This window comes from Manis pentadactyla, chromosome 2, assembly GCF_030020395.1.
Source record: "Manis pentadactyla isolate mManPen7 chromosome 2, mManPen7.hap1, whole genome shotgun sequence".
Classification (NCBI taxonomy): domain Eukaryota; kingdom Metazoa; phylum Chordata; class Mammalia; order Pholidota; family Manidae; genus Manis; species Manis pentadactyla.
This window is the reverse complement of record NC_080020.1, coordinates 9468505-9484871: the sequence shown is the minus strand read 5'-3', so window position 1 is coordinate 9484871 and position 16367 is coordinate 9468505. Positions and strand designations below refer to the sequence as shown.

General features: G+C 39.0%; 1 protein-coding gene across 8 annotated transcripts in view; it reads left to right on the top strand.

Annotated features, from left to right (window-relative positions):
* Positions 1-16367, top strand: part of MTUS2 (microtubule associated scaffold protein 2) — a 507260-nt gene that overhangs the window by 265272 nt on the left and 225621 nt on the right. The gene's annotated exons all lie outside the window — the stretch shown is intronic.

The window sequence follows — 16367 nt, the reverse complement described above, 5'->3', positions numbered from 1 at the left end:
TCTATTTGAAGAAACAATAGCTGAAAGTTTCCCCAGTCTAGGGAAAAAAATAGAGATGCAGGTCCTGAAAGCACAGAGAGCCCCTAACAAAATGAACCCAAAGAAGACAACACCAAGACATATAGTAATTAAAATGGTAAAGATTAAAGTTAATGAGAGAATCTTAAAAGCAACAAGAGAGAGGCATTTACCAATACCAGAACTCCAAAAGGCTATCAGCAGAGTTCTTAGCACAAACTTTACAGGTCAGAAGGGACTGGCATGAAATATTGAAAATATTGAAAGGGTAGCATCTACAACCAAGAATTATGTACCCAGTAAGGTTATCATTCAGGATTGAAGGAGAGATTAACAAAGGTTAATCTCAGATAAACAAAGGTTAAAATAATTCACCACCAAAAACCCAGCCTTACAGGGTATGCTAAAGGGACATTTTTAGATGGAAATGTTAAGTATAAATAATTTTCAACAGTGAAAATAAACCTACAGTAAAAGTAGTAGACTAAGTACTTACAATGCAAGCATGAAGGTCAAATAACAAAAGTAGTAAAATCAGCTATAGACAAAATTAGTCAAGGGGTTTACAAAAGATATAATTATGGCATGTATAAAGAAGGAAGGAGAAAGAAGAATAAAAAATTAGTACTTTCAGGATGTGTTTGAAATTGAGTGACCATCAACATAACATAGACTATTATGTGTTTAAGAAACTAGGAGCCTTATGGTAACCACAAATGTAAAGCCTATAATAGATACACAAAAAAATAAAAAGAAAGGAATCCAAACATGACAGTAAGGAATAACATTGAATCATAAGAGAAGGGTATAAGAGAGGAAGAAGGTAACAAAGAGGAACAACAAAACGACTAGAAAAATAATAACAAAATTGCAGTAATTACCTACTTACCAATAATTACTTTGAATGTAAATGGACTAAATGCACCAGTCAGAAGACATAAGGTGGTGGAATGGATAAAGAGATGTCCATCTATATGCTGCCTATGAGATACTCATGTCATACTGAAAGACATATATGAACTGAAAGTGAGGGGGTGGAAAAAGATAGTTCAGTGTGAATAAAAGGGGGAAAAAGGCAGTAGCAGTACTTAGACAAAATAGACTTCAAAACAAAGAAAGTAAAATGAGACAAAGATGTTACATAGAAGGGATCTGTCCAACAAGACAATATAGCAAGTGTAAATATGCATCCAACATAGAAGCACTTAAATATATAAAACAAATACTAACAGACCTAAAAGGAGATGTAAACAGCAATACAATCATATTATGTGATTTTAACACCTCACTTACATTAATGGATAGATCATTCAGACAGAAAATGAATAAGGGAACAGAGGCATTGACTGATACATTACTACCAGATGGACTTAATATACATACAGAACATCCCACCCAAAAGCATCATGATATACTGCACTGGACTCAAGTGCACATGGAACATTGTCCAGAATAGATCACATATTAGGGCACAAAAAGAGCGTCAATAAATTAAAAAAGATTGAAATTTTATCAGGCATCTTTTCAGACCACAGTGGAATGAGACTAAAATCATTTAAATGAGTATCTCATAGGCAGCATATAGATGGACATCTCTTTATCAATTCCACCACCCTATGTAGGACACAAATAAAGTCAGAAATAAAAATGAAGTTACAACTGAGAGGACAGAATTACAAAGAATTATAAGAAAATTCTGTGAAAAAATTATATGTCAATAGGACAACCTAGAAGAAATGGACAAATTCCTAGAAATGTATAATCTTCTAAGACTGACCCAGGGAGAAACAGATAATCTGAATAGACCAAATTACCAGTAACAAAATTAAACTGGTTGTAAAAACTCCCAGGAATACCAATACTAGATGGCTTCACAGTTGAATTCTACCAAACATTTAAAGAAGCACCAATACTCATACTTCTTAAAGTATTCCAAAATATAGAAGAGACTGAAATATTCCAAACTCATTTCATGAGGCCAGCATCACTCTAATACCAAAACCAGACAAAAACAATGCAAAAAAAGAAAATGACAGACCAATGTCCCTGATGAACATAAATGCAAAAGCCCTCAACAAAATAATAGCAAAATGGATTAAAAAATACATCAAAAGGATCATCCACCATGACCAAGTGGGACTTATTCCAGGGAGCAAGAATGGTACAATATTCATAAGTTAATGTGATACACTGCATTAATGAAAGGAAGGATAAAAACCATATGGTCACCTCAATAGATGCTGAAAAAGCATTTGACAAACTTCAACATCTGTTCATGACAAAAACTCACCAAAATGGATAAAGAAAGAACATACCTCAACATAATAAAGTCCGTATATGACAAACCCACAGCTAATACCATATTCAATGGCAAAAAGGTGAAAAGAAAGCTTTTCCTCTAAGATCAGGAACAAGACCAGATGCCCACTCTCAACACTTTTATTCAGCGTAGTACTGGAAGACCTAGTCATGGCAGTCAGACAAGAAAAAGAGATAAAGGCATCCAAATTGATAAGGAAGAAGTAAAATTGTCACTACTTGCAGATGACATGATACTATATATAGAGAAACATAAAACTCCACCAAAAACTATTAGAACTAATAACTGGATTCAGCAAAGTTTCAGGATACAAAATTAATACACAGAAATCTGTTGCATTCCTATATGTTAACAACAAGCCAGCAGAAAGAGAAATCAGGAAAACAACTCCATTTACAATTGCATCAAAAAGAATGAAATACCTAGGAATAAACTTAATCAAGGAGGTAAAAGATTTGTATTCTGAAAACTATAAGACACTGATGAAAGAAATTGAAGATGTAAATAAATGAAAATCTACCCTATGGATAGGAAGAATTAATATTGTTAAAATGGCCATCCTGCCCAAAGTAATTTACAGACTCAGTGCAATCCCTATCAAAACAACAATGGTATTTTTCACTCAACTAGAGCAAATATCCCAAAATTTATATGGAGCCACATAAGACCCTAAATAGCCAAAGCAATCTTGAGAAAGAAGAACAAAGCTGGGGGATTACACTCTCTAACTTCAAACCATGCTACAAAACTACAGTAATCAAAAAAGTATGGTATTGGTACAAGAACAGACCCATTGATTGATGAAACGGAGTAGAGAGCCCAGAAATAAACTCATGTGTATGTGGTCAATTAATTAATATGACAAAATAGGCAAGAATATACAATGGGGAAAAAACAGTCTCTTCAATAAATGGTGTTGGGAAAACTGGGCAACTACATGCAAGAGAATGAAACTGGATTACTCCCTAACACCATATACTAAAGTAAACTTGAAGTGGATTAAAGACCTAAATATAAGACATGAAATGATAAAACTCTTGGAAGATAGCACAGCCACAAATTTCTTGAACATAAGCATGAGTAATTTTTTTCTGGAAACATCTCCCCAGGCAAGGGAAACAAAATAAAAAATGAACAAGTGGGATTACATCAAATTGAAAGCAAGGAACTCACCAACAAGACAAAAAGGCAGCCTACAGTATGGGAGACTGTGTTTGTAAATGTTATATCTGATAAAGTGTTAACATCCAAAATATAAAAAGAACTCATACAGCTCAACACTAAAAACATAATCCAATTAAAAAACTGACAGAGAATCAGAATAGACATTTTTCCAAAGAAGACATACAGAAAGCCAACAGGCACATGGAAAGATGTTCCACATTGCTAATCATCAGGGAAATGCAAATCAAAACCACAATGACATATCAGCTCACACCATTCAGAAAGGCCACTATCCAAAAGACAAGAAATGTTTGCAAAAATATGGAGAAAAGTAAACCCTCCTACACTGTTGGTGGGAATGCAAACTGGTGTGGCCACTGTGGAAAGCAGTATGGAGGTTCCTCAAAAAACTGTGTTTGGAAATACTATGCCACGCTATACAACCTAGTAATTCCACTTCTAAGAATTTACTCACAGAAAATAAAATCTCTCATTCAAAAATATGTTTGCATCCCTATGTTTATTGCTGCATTATATACAACAGCCTAGATATAGAAGCAACCAAAGTGTCTGTCAATAGATGAATGGGTAAAGAAGATATGGTGTATACACACACACACACACTCACACAGAAATATTAGCCATAAAATGTAAGAAATCCTGTCATTTGCAACAACATGGATGGTCCTAGAAAGTGTCATACTGAGTGAAAAAAGCCAGGCAAAGAAAGACAAATGCCATCTGATTTCTCTTATATATGGAATTGTAAAAGAAAATGAACAAAAGAGCAGTAGACTCATAGACACTGAGAAGTGACTGATGGTTACGATGGGGAGGGTTTAGGGCGTGTGGGTAGGTTGGGTAAGGGGGATAAAAAGGCACACAAATCTCGATCATTATTTAAGTTGGGCATGGGCATGGAAGTGCAGCATGGAGAATATATAGTCAGTGGTTCGGTAACATCTTTCTATGTTGGCAGGTAGTAACTGCACTAGTTGGGGTGAGGATTTAATGTGTGTAACTGTTGAGTCGCTATGTTGTATATTTGAAATGAATATAATATTGTTAATCAACTATAGTTCAATAAAACAAATGCTTAAAAGGGCACAAAACAGCAGTAGACTTACAGACCCTGAGAAGTGACTGGTGGTTACTATGGAGGAGGTGTTGGGTGGGTGGGTGAAATAGGTGAAGGGGATAAAGAGGCACAAAATCTCAATCATAATATAAATTAGCTATGGGGATGAAAGTACAGCATAGAGAATACAGTCAGTAGTACTGTAACATCTAGTTACTATACTAGTTGGGGTGAGCATTTAATAATGTAGATAACTGTCAAATCACTATGTTGTATACTTGAAACCAATGTAATATTGCAGTTCAAATATACGTCAATTAAAAAAATCAAATTAACTTTTGGTTTGAAAAGTTACATAATTTTTAGTTTTATATAAACTATATAGTATATATTTATATTATATAACATCATTTATCTATACCAAATTATGATAGTATATATTACATTATACCTTGGTATTTATAAGAAATACATTACTACTACAATCACTGAAGAACTTGACCAATTGGAAATATTCAAGAATTCGTTGCAAGATAACTTTAGTGATTTGCTCTTCTTTTCAGCAAAATTCTGTGAAAGACTGTCTGTACGAATAGTACCCTTTCACCTACACAATTTTAACCACAGATACTGAGACTACCAATGAGCTACACAGTGTTAACTGCAGGATCCTCCTCAGGCCCTACCTTTCCTGACCTAGCAACACATTTGTGGTGCCGAATGACATCTTCCTGCTGGCACGCTCTCTGTTGTAACTTCCTGCTTCCCTCTGCAACCTCACCTTTTATTGCTGAATGCCCCAGACCCGTGGCTGGTCCTCTTCTCTTCTCTGTCTACGTGCTGTTGGTGATCTCATTCAGTTCATGGCTTTAAATTCCATTTATGTGCATATGACTCAATTTTAAATCTCTAGCTCACTCCTTCCTCTTGATCTGCAGATTCATATCTCCAGCTGCACACCTGATGCCTCCACTTGGATATCTACCAGATGTCTTAAAACTTAGCAGTTCCACAGCCTAATTGCTAACTTCCAACACTCCCCCAAAAGGCCGTCTCTGCTCATAGCCTCCCCTCTCACTTGAGGGCATTTTCATTCTTCCAGTTGCTCAGGCCAAAATCCCTGACCTTTGAGGTTGTGTGCAGCTCCTCTCTTTCTCCCATACCCCAACATCTAGTCTGTTGGCAAATCCTGTCGATTCTACCTTTGAAATATACTCAGGAATGAATGACTTCTTTCCAATCAGATCACTACCTCCCTGGTCCAAGCCACCCTAGTCCCTGAATGGGTCGCCACAGTAGCGTCTACTTCTGCCCCTAAAGTCAACACAGCTCCCAGAGATCCTTTTAGCACCCAGATCAGATGATGTCAGTCCTCTGCTCAAAACCATATGGTCACCCACTGCAAGGTGCAGTCTGCCAATCTCTGCAACAGTGTGATGACCCCGGGTGAAGCTTCTCCTATCCTCCCCCATGCTGGATCCTGCAGCCCCACCAGCCTCCTCACTACTCATTGGCTATACCAGGCTCACTCCAGTTCTGCCTGGGAGGCTTCTCATCCTGATGTCCACATAACTGGTTTTCCCAACTCCTTCAGACCTTTGCTCAGTGCTCATCTTGCCAATGACCCCCTACCTTGACTACCTTCTTTCATAGTGAAAACTATTAGCACTCCTGATCCCATGCCTCAGTACTTTCCGTAGGACTTACCACTTTTTAACATATGGCATTGGCGTCCCAGGACTGCTGTGGCAAGGTGCCACAAATTGAGGTGGCTTAAACTACAGCAATCTATTGTCTCACAGTTTGGGAGACTGGAAGGGCAAAACCAAGGTGTCAGCAGGCCGTGCTTCCTCCAAGGGATCTAGTGAAGAATTCTTCCCGACTCCTCTAGCATCCGGCTGTTGCCAGCAATCCTCGGCATTCTTCGGCTTGTGTCAGCGTGCTGCCAATCTCTGCCTCTGTCTTCACATGGCCATCTTCCCTCTGTGTGTCTGTGTGTACAAATACCGCTCTTATAAGGACACCAGTCATGTTGGATTTAGGGTGCATACTGATCCAGTATAATCTCAACTTGGTTACATCTGCCAAGACACCCAAGGTCACATCCACAGGTTTTCAGTGGACCTGAATTTTGGGAGGATGCTATTCAACCAGTACACATACCATATAACAATATAACTGATTTATTTTGCTATTGCGTGGCCTGCTGTTCTAGACCGTAATCTCCCTAGAGACAAGATTTTTTTGTCTGTTTGGTCCTGAATATGTCCCAAGTTCCTAATGTGTTGCCTAGAAAAAAGTAGAATCTCAATCAATTGAACAGTACACTTCATATCATATAATGAACATAAGGGGTTTATTGACACCCTTCAGGGGTGTCCTACATGTGGACAAAGTCAACTCCTTTGACAATGATTATTGAACAAATAGACAAATACAGACTATCAGGTGATCAAGTTAAAAGAGAGACTTTATTTGGCCACCCAAAACAAATATGTTTTCTAAATCACATTCTGGCTCTTTTTAAGTGAAAATTTCACTTGAGATCCCTGGTGATAATTCAGAGTGTATAATACTTGTCAACCATATGCATTAGGTGGTAGTTGTTTCATTTCTTGCTTTCTGGTGGACTGTTGAGTCACTGGAGCCAGATAAACCCCTGAGGATCTAAAACTCAGTGTGCCTGAAGCTTGCTTGCTGTTGATTAGCTGAGGTGTTTGATCCTCAACCGCCCCCCCCATAGCTGGGGGGCTATGAATGAGCATAGAGCCAAATGGATTCCGAAGGCCATGAAGAAACTACTTTCTATCTTGTTTCTGCCACTCCCTGTAAGTTAGACCGCGTCCATTCCAACCTCTGTGTGTATGGGGGGTGTGTGTGTGCATGTGCATGCAGATATGTGTGTGGTGTGTAGGTCACAGGGCCGGAATTAGGGTGGTGTGAGTGAAGCCCTCACCTTGGGTACCAAAAAGCTCAGTAATCAATTAAATAATATTTTAATGCATATTTTTAAAAATAAAAAATAATGTAGAAAAAGTCCTCCACAAACTAAAAAGCAAATTATTAAACTGAAACAAGAGATTGCTAGTTTGTTTTGTGACCCTGTATTTTTGTGCATGGGGCACAGGCATGTGAACAGACATTCCATCCCACCGGGCAGGTTCATGAGGGCTGACAACTGCGTGGGAGCAGATTAAGCAATGTGGGAATTATATGTCGTCATTTTATATTGTAGAATTTTTATTAACTTTTTCCACTTGATTCAAAATATTTCGGTAAATGTTTAAAAGGGCACACATCTTTCTTTTTGCTTCACACTCCCGTATGGGTCAGCACACTAGTGTACATGTTTGTTCATGTGTGTGCGTGTGTGTATGTGTTTGCGTGTTCATGACACATTCTGGGTTTGGCTCTAGAACATCTGTGGATGGTTATGTGGTGGCTGGTCAGATTAAGTCAAGAGGATCTCCCAGTATCTGCCTTTATTTCAGCACCACCAGAGGGGCAGGTCCATCACAGCTGACCCCAAGACGGTCTGGGGTGGTCCTGAGCAGGCCCATGTAGGCATGTGCCGCCCAGTCCCTGTAGTCTGTTATACCTGGCACTGCAATCCATACATGCAATGCTTTTGGGCTTCACAGTGCCTGCAGTCATATTAGGGAAAGTGTTTCAAAATAATCTCCTTGAGCTTTTCCTCCACATCAGGAATCAAGAGTCCTGAATCCTTATGCGGATGAGGACACCTTTTTCTTGACCTGTGTGTCCAGAGCTCAAGCATCCTTTAGTCAAATGTTGCTGAGATGTGCAGTTTGCACCCTTTCTTAAAAGCCCTGGAAGAGGCTCAGAGAAGCCAGAGCAAGTCCCCAGCGTTCCCGCTGAGAGAATAGAGGAGCTAGGGAAGAGGAAAATATCGTTATGCAGCATTTCTTCTTCCCGAGGCCGTAAAACCGACCCAGAACTGCTTGCAGGTGGCTAGGCTAGATGCCTGGGGGATAGAGTGGAGAGCAGGATCTCACAGCACACAGACGCACTGCTCTGAATCCAGACCAGAAGCAGCCCCGTGCCTGTGATGAAATGCACGCTCCCTTCCTCCTTTGCTTCCCAGGCTCTGGTCCGTGCTCTTTTACCCGGTGGCATTTTTTTCTGTCAGCTCATTTTGTTTGCACTATTATTTTCTGCCCTAAATTTAGAAGCACTGTGCATTCAGCTTACATTTTTGACAGCAGTTTTGGCTAATGTGCACTGTGGTGGGAAGACAGGTGCCTTACATAAATCTTGATGATCTCAATGATTTTTTATAAACTACCTTGGCACTGAAAGATGATCTCTTTCAAATTGGTGATTGACAGGGTTCTGGGAGAAAAGCCTGTCTAGTGTCAGCCTATCATGTCAGATGGTTTGAGATTACCATCCTTTATCTAGGGATAACATATATGTGAATTTAATTCATAGCATTTTTGCACTGGAGTAGGAACCCATGAAGAGAAAATGGCTAAAGATAAGATCCTTTTATGGAATATTTAAAATCAAGAGTACTGTCATGAATAAAATGATTTCTGGTGAAATCCTGGCACCACAAATAACTATGTGTTGGTCTTACAAGTTAATTTCAAGTCGGGTATAATTTTTGCCCACATGAAGTAAAAATAACTTAAAACCAGGTGCTCTTCTATTCATAATAAATGAAAAAAATTAAAATGATTGTATAGTTTTTTTCTACTTAAGCAAAAATTGTGAGAAGAAAATTTCGGTTAAAGTAGAAATGTATCATTATGAAATATTTAAAAATGTTCTTAAAGGTTTAACTTTAAGAACAGGAATGAATATTTCTCTGTAATCAGGAAAGTACTGAAAATTTATGGCTTGCCGTGGCTCTTAGAATAAAAACCACATGACTTGGCAGAAGCTGTGAGGTCATGTCAGCTCTGCCTGCTCTCTGCTGTCTGATGTCATTACCCACCAGGCTGCTGTCACTCTCCACGGACTCAGCCCTGGCCACCCTTCAGGTGCCTGCATACTCCCTGGTGCCCCGGGGTCTTTGCATATTCTGGGCCCCTCTAACCTTCCACCCTTGCCCTGCCAGGCTTATCCTTCCCTTCTTTCTTCACACTCGTTAGGAGATCTCAGCTAAAGCATCTCATCTTCAGGGAAGCCTCTCTTGACCTTCTGGATTAGATTAACCCTCACTCCCTCAACCCCAACCACACACACAAGACCCCCTGCACATTTCTCTCCTTTATAGCTCTTATCAGAGTTGCAGTTTTATAGTTACACTTAAGATTGTTTAATAATCTCTCTCACCCTTTATGCAGCCCATGAGTTGCTTAAGAGCTCAGTCTCAGGCTTGGATTTTGCTTATCATGATGTTCCTTTTGTCTATTCTTATACCTTACTAAAAATTTTGGAAGGAAGTAAAGACAATGTGAGACCAGTCCTTCTTTAATGGCTAACTTGGTATAAGCAAATTTCTTTTAAAATCTTTGTTATATCTCAGACAGGGGTTCTGTATTTTGATGAGACCATGTTGCAGAGAAATTGTTTTTGAGGTGTAATTGACATATAACCTTCATCATGTCACGTAATTATCACTTCTTTTTTTTGTGATAAGAACATGTAAGATCTAGTCTCCTAGCAATTTGAAGTCTGTAGTATAGTTGACTGTAATCACTGTCCTCTGCATTAGATCTTCAGAGCTTATTCATCTTCTGCTTGTAAATTCTTTTCTATATTTGGCTGTCAGTACATTTTTGCTATCAGGGCAACATTAACAAGATGTCCATTATGTGCAGGGTGGAAGCAAAATGTATGAGATACAGTTCCTGCTGTTCTGAAGCATTTTTTTTTCCTACTAAGGACAGTGGGGAATAATTAAATACCATGAAAAACTGAATCTACACAGTTGATGCACTGAGAAAGCATGTCTTTTACCCAAACACTCAGATCAGGGTCCAGCTACTGAGGAAAACAGAGTCAGCTCTTACTGTCAAAAGAATGGCCTGGCCACTCATCCTAATTATGAAAAGGACACAGGATTGTAAGTTTCATACAATGTCTATTTCTGTAGGACCAGACATTTTATTGATCCATAGAACTGACAGGAAAAATAGGCTGATACGGAAAATCGAGAGAAGGTTGGAGTAGAATTCTATATAGGAATCCTACCCGCGGTCTCCCAAAAGGGCAGGGCATTTGCGCTGAGGTCCTGCTGTGCGTGAGTGAGAATCGCACCTTGCTGTAGGGCTGACAGGAAGCCTGCAGAAGTGTTACATTTCGGCAGGGTTCCCCCAGCCCCAGACTGTGATGGATCTTCTCCTTCCCATTAAGTGTGTGTCTCTGTTGTTGTTTGTTGTTCAGTAATGTGGTTCCTTGAAACAACTTTCTATATTTAGAGACCATTGATGAAAAACGTCTTTCTAAAATGTGGCAGGCATCCCAGACTTGAGTGGAGAGAGAGCAAGGCTGTTTCACCAGTCTTTGCTTCAGGAAATAAGATGCTCACTGACTGGTGGTTTGACTTTTAGAAATGTACTGTACCTGTTCCAATTTCCTCTTCTCTGACTGTAAACTGTGGATCATTGTATGTAGACTTACAAGGATAATTTGAAAACACAGGATTTTATTTAGAGGAAGGGCTTGGTGAGTTGGGAGTGGAGAGATTCTAGTGATTTAAATTTTCTAGTTAATGTAAAGCTCACAATCTTCTTTTTCAAGTTTGAGTCAAAAACCTTCCTCCAGTTTCATTGTACTCCTTTGCCCTATAAATATCGAGCACTGAGTATACAATTAAATCCTGATTTAGCAAATAAGTATCTTGCAAAACCTAAGGGCGCTCATTCTGAGCACCAGTGGACTTTGTGTGCTGTTGACATAGAAAGCCCAAGTGATTGGGCTGACATATGATCTGTTTTAGAACTTCCTCTTCTGAGTGAGCATGATAAGACTTGTGGGGTAGAATGGGGTAGACATGGAGTTGTTCTGCATCATGAAGAAGATAAAGTGGACCTCACAGTAGTAGTGCTGGAGGTGAGATCTACAAGTAGAGGAAGTCCAACATCATATGGGTTATATCAGTGAGTATTAACATTTGTCTGCGTGTAACGAAAAAAATCCATAATGATTATGGCTTAAGTAAGAAAGAATCCATTTTTCTCTTTTATAAAAGAATACAGAAAAATCTGGAAGGCTTGACAGGCTTAGTGTTAGGGACCCAAGCTCCTTCTATCATATTTCTCTGCAACTTTAGTTCAGTGCTTCTACCTCGTGGCCCACGATGGCTGCTTTAAATATAGTTATGTTAGCATTCCGTCAGTAGAAAGGAAGAGGAGTCCCTTTTTTTTCACAGCAGTTTCCCAAAGATGCACACCACAGTGCTGCTTACATTTCGCGGCTCAGAACTTAGCCACTTGGCCCTACCTAGCTGCAAGGGAGGCTGAGAAATGCCTTCTTTCTTCCCGGTGGCTACATGCTACAATAAAACCGAGGGATTGTATCACTCAGATGGAAAGAGAAAATGCCCATGAGGTTTGGAAACTGCATGAGGCAGTCTCTGCTCTGAGGCTTGGAAACGGAGGGGGAGGGTGGTGTCATGGAAACAATACCTGTGAGTAGGAATCTGTGTCCGGAGTGTCACGACTGCTTTGCTGCTCACTCTCCATGTGACCTTGGCAGGTCACTTCACTTGGCTGAGCCTCAGGCCTGTCATTTTTAAAGGACAGGTATACAGAACCTGATAATGTCTTAGATCACTTTCCCCCTCAAACATGCTATGTCTCTGATCCTCCTGAAAGTGGCTTGTCAAAACAAGACAAAAACAATTCATGATTTTAGTTACTTTGAATTCAATACATCAAGGACTTACTATTGTCCATGCGAATGCACTTTGGTCTGTGAAGAGAAAGTCACCCAGTAAATTGAAGCATGTAATAAACTGAATGAAATGGTGTAATGAATTAAAGGATTAGTCAGACCTGATATTTCACAGGGAATTAAATGTTGGCAATGTCCAGCTCAGTGTCTTCTGCAATTTAGGATTCTTGGCTCTGACTGAAATTAGCATTATAATTTATTATAATAAGATTCAATTGCACAGTCAAGCTTGAAGTCATTCAAGGAGATAGAATTACAAAAAGAGCCCTAGGCGGGGGGATTGTTGATCTCAACACAAATTTGAATATCTACCCAGTGCCAGGCACTGTATTAGGGACGAGGAGACATTTCCGAGCTGGTGTGGGATCACAAGCACAGAAAATCACATTAAGGTGTGATCCAGGCAGTGATGGAAGTGTGTACAGAGTAGAGAGGGAAAATGGAGAAGACAGCGAAGTAATGAGTTCGGGTTGGGACTGGCTGTGTTTTGGATGCACGTGGGCCATCTGAGTGAAAATATGCAGCAGGCAGGTGGCCATGTAGGCAGAGAACTATGGGATCAAGTACAGGCTAAACATGTAGACTTAGAAATCATCGCTGTATACATGGAATGTCAGAGTCCACCAAGGGCCCAGACTGAGAACTCAGGATGACAAGAATTTTTAGGGTAGAGAAAAATCAGTGCAGGGAGTCGGGAGGAGCTGACAGCTGGGGGGAAATTCAGGAGATAAATACTTGAGAGAAGTTAAGATGAAGTCGGTCCATGAGGAGCAGCCTCTGTGTGTGTGTGTGCGTGTGTGTGTGTGTGTGCGCGCGCGCGTGTGTGCATTGTTTTTAACCACTGTCAAGTGCCTAGCATCATATCTGAGTCATAGCAGCCCTTACATTGAGTAAAGGAATGAAATGAATGTATGGCGAGGAAATTAATGTACATAAATATAAGTAAGGAATAAAATGTATCCATTGGGTTTAGAAGTTGAAGGATACGGAAGTTGTGTAGGTGTGGGTAGGAGCTGTGTCGCGGTAGATAAGAAGTGAATGGGATATAAAAGTGGCAATACCATGATTACATTATTCTGGGACAAGAAAGGAAGCCAGATATTTGAGGACCAAACACACATGATCGTGTTAAGACATGAAGCCCTTGTGTATGTTTAGAACCTGAGGGGAAAGAAGAGGAAAGAGCCGGGTTTGAACTTAGGACCATGATTCAGTAGCGCCACGAGGCAGCTTAGAATGACGTGGGTTAGAGCTGGCCCAGCTTAATGGGTGTCCAATCCATGCAGCTACACAGAGCTCAGCATTCAGAGGGGCCCAGGCTAGGTTTTATGTTCTGTTGTCACCGTCTTGAAATTTTTAATAGTTTTTATACAAGAGGCCTCGTGTTTTCATTTTGTAATGAGCCTGCAAATTATGTCACAGTTTTGGGTAAGGGTGTGTAAATCACTGGGTCCCACTTTCTGTAGGTTTTCATCCTCTTTCTTCACTCATTCCTCCATCCAACATTTATATAATGTATGCCTACTGTGTGCCAGGTATCCTTCCAGGAAGTTAATTCTTATCTGGGACTTGTTTATGTTGGTTGCTGAATAATTGCACTTATTCACTTCTTATTATAAAGAGCTTTATTTAAGTAACTTATTTTTCTTTTCTTCACTGATATTTGGTATAATGTGTTGAAGTCAATATCTATGTGCCCTCAACCTTTACTTAGAGCCAGCCATTCTACTCTAAAGATTTGTCTGTTAACAAATAGAAAATGAGAAAGGATGGTGTTCCTTGGCCATTTTAAGCCCCCGGATTTGTAAGTAAGCCAAAAGCGTCTGTAGGCTTGAATTTTCCAGTTACTTGCTTTAATTTTAAAGTTTATTTTGTTTTCTCTGTAGACCTAATGATCTTAAAGAAATTAATGAAAATCCAGAAGTCTGTGTGACAATAAATAATTAATTATTAGTTTTACCCTCACATTTTAATGTATATTTTTGCTTATAAAGCTCCAGTTTTTGGTCTGTTACCTGGCTCTCTATAATTTTCATATGTGAGTGCAAATGCTTAGTAATCTGAGATATCAGGGCCTTTAGTACTGTGTTAAACATATTTCATTTCCTTAGGGAAAAAAATTATAGTTGGGAGTGAATGATTAGGTTGGAAATAGCATATTGATTCTCTCCCAGGGAAGGTCAAGATGATGAATTATTTGAATCCTTCTGAGAAGATTATGAGTGGGTCAGTACCACTTTCAAAGAAATTATATTGCTTTTCTCACTTTAATTCTGTGACTCAAAAAAACTTATACCTTAACAATATGCCCTTTGTTTATTTCCTAAAATTAAAATTACAAAAACATATCTTTTATATATGTTACCTTCTGATAATCTTTTAGACCTGAACTCAGATTTTAATTGAGATGTTTTTATCTCTCCTCCCTATATGAATATTTAGATGATGTTTTCCTGCTCTATTCAGTGAGTACAGACTTCTACACTCCTTTCCCTCTAAGTCATATTGTAAACTGTGACTTTGTTCTTGCAAAGGCTGTCTGATCGCATCTGAGTTCATATTAATTTGAAACAACACGCCTGCAAGTTAACAGTTGTTTGACTCTCATTTTCCCCTTAAATCAGCTTTTTGTTACTTTATCGGAAACTGTGCTTCATTGAGCCCAGATGTTTCCATGCTACCTGGACATACAATGATATGCTTACATCTTTCATTTTGCATAATGTGACAGATTGCATGTCTGGGTGCACTTTTAATGTATTCTGTTTACCCCCTGAAATGATCAAGAAACCAATTTCTTGACAACAAAGGAGGAGGGGCCTATGGTAGCTTGCACATTTCTATTTACGGTTTTACCCTTGGGAAATCCTTCACACTGTTTAAGCCTTGACATTTAAAAAAACCAGTGAGCCATCAGAAATGGAACAGTGGCTTGCGTGCCCTGTTCATTAGTATTTGTCATGGTGTTCTCTATTGAATTATGGAATTTGAACGTATTTTATTCCATGGAAGTGGGGTCATATTTGAACTGTAAAAATGAATGACATGTGACTAAAAGATTAGGCAAACTTCATTCTGTTTTGCATTCTAAAATTACCTTCAATTTGCCTAATAAACGTATTGCCCTCCATTGACTGCAGACTTATGGTTTGCAACAAATTACGGTTTTCTCCTAATACCTGCATGGTCATGTGGACAAGAATTTCTCTTCTTCATAATACTACAGACCTCGGGTGGAATAAATTGAAGGCCTATTCCATCATCCCAGTGGGGCAAATGGTGATTATTTATGGTCAGTATTTCATGAAAATTAAATTCTCTGAGATTTATGTCTTCTAAGGATTAACTATTCGCAGAGTAATGTAAAATGCCGAACCATTCCTGGCCAGGTCTGTCCAGCCCCTGAAGTGAAGCAGGCCCACTGTTCCTTTTACTGACAATCATTCAGCCTCTTCCTGTCTCAATTATATTTTCAGCCAATTTTCAGTGATTCATCCATAAATCAAATGGATAGCTTGAGTGGAATATTTAAGTCTTACATATATTCAGGACTTAAGAATCGCATTTTGGAGGTTCTTAACGTATCAATGTTTAATTCTGTCTTTAGAACATTTATATTCTTTTCTTACAAGCTAAAAATAATTTAAAACAGAAAAATTGACAATAAGGTCCAATACTGTACATTGCCAACATAAAATCTAAATTCTTTCTTTGAATAATGAAAGGCATATTATAAGAAAATGTCTCTTTTTGAAATGCAAGGACTAATGGACAGTAAACATAAATATTTATAGATGATTATAAAGGAAAGGGGCTTGATTCTGTGAACCCCCAGGGAGGTGGATTTGCTGTCCTTCTCTTCATGATTACAGTCATTTCCATTTGAAACTTTCATAGGCAATAACAGAGGAGAAAATGACA